Here is a 4,355-nt window from a genome sequence, read left to right as displayed (position 1 = left end):
GTCAGTTCTGTTCCTTTAGAGAACCCTGACTAATCCAGTGCATACTCACAGCATTCTGGCTGAGTGGAAAGACTACTCACTAGATGACATGATACCCCCATGTACTCTCTTCCTTCTGTTACATTGATCTTCCCAACGCAAGGTTAAACAGAAGATTAGCAGGTAGAAGGTGCTCTGTTGCAGAGGCAGTTATGCCCTGTCATAGCAGTAGATTGCTGACTGGTTGGCTGAACAACTACATATCTGCATTTCTTGGGCAGAGGACATGAGGTCCAGAGTGGGATATTCCAAGTGTTATCCGTGTGTGGTCAAAACAGCTGGCAAATCCATCAGAGGCAGTATGACTCATGCCTTAAAGCCTAGCTTTTCTAGCGCATCCTTTTTTTTTTTTTTGGTCTTTTTGAGTCAGGGTCTCCCTGTAGCTCCAGCTGTCCTGGAACTCACTATGTAGACTAGGCTGGCCTTGAACTCACAGAGATCCCACCACACCCGGCTCTATCATCCCCCTGCCAAAACCATACCCAAGGGGGACGGCAGTGCTGGGGATTGAAACCACATCCTTACACATGCTGACCTACCACTGTGCTACACCTCCTTACACATGCTGACCTACCACTGTGCTACACCTCCTTACACATGCTGACCTACCACTGTGCTACACCTCCTTACACATGCTGACCTACCACTGTGCTACACCTCCTTACACATGCTGACCTACCACTGTGCTACACCTCCTTACACATGCTGACCTACCACTGTGCTACACCTCCTTACACATGCTGACCTACCACTGTGCTACACCTCCTTACACATGCTGACCTACCACTGTGCTACACCTCCTTACACATGCTGACCTACCACTGTGCTACACCTCCTTACACATGCTGACCTACCACTGTGCTACACCGCCTTACACATGCTGACCTACCACTGTGATACACCTCCAGCCCTATCATGTTAAAATTTAATCCCCATTATGGGCTAATAGGAAGCAGGTCCCAGTGGGACTTTTGAGATGTGATTAACAGTCTGCTCTCATGAGTGGAACACTTATGTAGTTAACTGTTTAATGGATTAATGAAGTATTTTGAGAGTGGGTCTGGCCAGGATATAAAACAGCAGAAAGAAGGAACGGGGATCCCACTATCCCCTAGCGTACTCCCCCAATGACTGGAAGACCTCATACTAGGCCCTACCCCTTAAAGTTTTAACCATCTCCAACTAGCACCAAGCCAAAGGCCCAGCCTTTGACACATGGGCTGTAAGATCATCCCAAGTCATCCTAATATCAACATCTGATCTAAAAAATACACAAGTGAGGGACTGGAGAGATGGCTCCGTGGTTAAGAGCACTGACTGCTCTTGCAGAGGACCTGGGTTTGAGTCCTAGCACCCACACGGCAGCTAAAAACTGTCCATAACTCCAGTTCCAGGGAAATTTGACACTCTCTTCTGACCTCTGTGGGCACTGCACAACATGGGTACACCCACATGCACATAGGCATACACTCATATATATAAAATAAAAATAAAATATTAAAAAAATAAAAAACACACGTGAGCCAAGAAATTGAGTATGCCCAGACTGATGAGACCCAGTTAAGAGAGGTAGATGACATCCCTGTGAAAGGAGAAAGAAATCTCATCTTTAGTGTAGTCAAAAATCAGTGTTGCTGAAAAAGAGATGTGGCTTCCACCATCGGCTTTTGAGATGTAATCTCTAAATTCCAGACATTTTATTTTATGGGACATCTTTGTTTGCCTAGAGGTTTTACTTAGGGTAGAGAATTTAGATCATGCCACAGTAGCTGACCTCTGGTAGGGCTGGAGGCTACGTGGTGATCAGCCTTGTCTACTGATGAAGTTCCACAAAACAGTGAGTGCTGAGGCTCAGGTGAATGCGTGGGTTGACAGTACTCCATGTTTTGTCCCACAGGAGAGCTTGGGCGTGGGGAGGGGGCACTTTCCGGTCTGCCCCTCATTTGGAACATCCCTGGTCCGTGCTCCTTGTGCTGGTTAGTTTCTGTCAACTTAACACAAACTAGAGATACCTGGTGTGCTGGATAGCTTTATTGTCAACTTGACACACCTAGGTTGAAGGAGCCTCAATTGTAGAATTGCTTCCACTGAACTGGCCTGTGGCCATGTCTGTGGGGCATCTTCTTGATTTTTGTGTGATATGGAAGAGCCCAGCCCACTGTGGGTGGTGCCACCCCTGGGCAGGTGGGCCTGTGTTGCATAAGAAAGCAGGCTGAGCAGGGGCCAGGGGAGCAAGCCAGTAAGCAGTGTTCCTCCATGGCCTGTGCTTCAGCTCCTGCCTCCAGGTTCCTGCCCTGAGTTCCTACCTTGGGCTCCCTCAGTGATGGACTGTGATCCAGGGGATGTAAGACAAATAAACCCTTTCCTCCCCCAGTTGGTAGTGGCTAGAATATTTTGTCACAGCAATGGAAAAACAAACTAGAACACCTAGGAAGAAGGATCCTCAATTAAGTAATTTCCTACATCAGACTGGCCTGTGGGCCTGTGGGACACTTTCTTGATTGCCGGTTGATATAGGAGGGCCCAGCCCACTGTGGTCAGTGCCATCACTGGGCAGGTGGGCCTGGGCTGAATAAGAAAAGTAGTTGAACAAGCCAGGGAAGCAAGCCAGTGAAAAATAACATTTCTCCATGGTCACTACTTTAGCTCCTACCTCTAGGTTCCTGCCTCGAACTCCTGCCCTTACTTCCCTCGATAATGGACTGTCACTTGGAAGTACAAGACTCAATAAACTCTTTCCTCCCCAAGATGCTTTTGGTCAGTGTTTTATCACAGCAATAGGAAACCAAACCAGGACATTCCTCTTTCCTTGGCTGATTCTAACAGTATCCTTTCTTTGTAATAACCAATAATAATGAGCATCATAACTTCTAGTTAGTCTTAGTGAGTCTTGAGAACCTCCTAGTGAGTTTTCACATCTTAGGTTGGGGCCTGTGCTCTCCTAAACTTTGTACTTGGCATCAGTAGCAAGGTCAGGTTTATGGATGTCTCCCTGACACCTTGTATCTTCCTAAGCAAGAGATGAATGAGAGAGAAAAAAGAGCTGAGCCAGTGAGACAACTCAGTGGGTAAAGGCACTTGCAGCCAAGCCTGTGACCAGAGTCTGATCCCTGGCACCCATACAGTGGAAGGAGAGAACTAAATTCTGCAAGTTGTCTTCTGGTTTCCACCCCCCACCCCATAATGGATGGGGAGGGAGGAGGGAGAGGGAGAGAGAGCACCCCCCCAATAATGGGGGGGAAGGGGAGGGGGAAGAAGGGGAGAGAGCGAGTGAATAAAATGCTGAAACTGGCAAATTTTGGCCTAGCCCCTCCTCCACCATCTTTTTCTTTCCTCCCTATTGGTCCTGCTGATAGCCAGATTTCCAGTAACCAAGGAAGTGAAATGACTTGCGGAGCACTTGTCTTCATGGAGTTCAGAGCATTTTACACATGAGCCTGGGCAAGCTTTTCCTATAATAGACAGGAAACTTGGGAAAGGAGATTGATATTAACACCCGTTGTTTCCTGTCAGATACAAAATAGGTTACGATTTGGCCCAAACTGGACAGCAGCTCCTCAGGGCCCCCCTGAGGGCTATTACTTTTAAAAAGCAGGTTTTCCTCACCCTGCCTGAGCTGGACCAGTTCATCTCAGATACATTTCATGCAGCATCTGAAATCAGGACTGCCTGGGCTTTTCGGGAGTCTCTACTTCAGCAAGAAATGAATTAAATAAGCCATGGCAACCCTTTGAGTCAAGTATCAGGTTTAACCATACGAAACTACTATATATTTTTTTTTATGGCTCAACTTAATCTCTGCAAGATTACTGATTGCTAAAGCAGTGGTTCTCAAGTTTGGCTACATGAGATACACTAGGGAGCTTTAAAAACAAAACAAAATTGAAGCAACGGCCAAACCATACCCCAGACCAATTCACTTAGAATCTCCATGGTTGGAACCCTAACAAGATTTTACACAACTCCCTGGGAGATTTGAATGGACCATGGAAAACTGAGAGCATCTAAAAACAGAGTGTATAGTTTCTGCTAACTCATCAGAAGACCCTCCTTGTGGACAGATGTCATTTAACAGATGTTTGTTGGGGGCTTGGCATGATTAGACCTTAGGGGGCAGGAGCCCCTGGCCTAACTCTGGAGCTCTGCTTCCTTTCCATTCAAATAGCTGTGAACACCTCTACCAGGGACTAAGTCACATGGATCCAGATGGGTTAAGGCAACTGTGCTTATGCCCTGTATCAGTTACTTTTCTCATCGTCTCAGTAAAATCCCTGACAAAAGCAACTTAAGGAAGGGCTTATTTTGGCTCACAGTTT

This window comes from Nannospalax galili, unplaced genomic scaffold, assembly GCF_000622305.1.
Source record: "Nannospalax galili isolate Female #2095 unplaced genomic scaffold, S.galili_v1.0 scaffold136, whole genome shotgun sequence".
NCBI classification, from domain to species: domain Eukaryota; kingdom Metazoa; phylum Chordata; class Mammalia; order Rodentia; family Spalacidae; genus Nannospalax; species Nannospalax galili.
Note: the sequence above shows the minus strand (reverse complement) of the source record.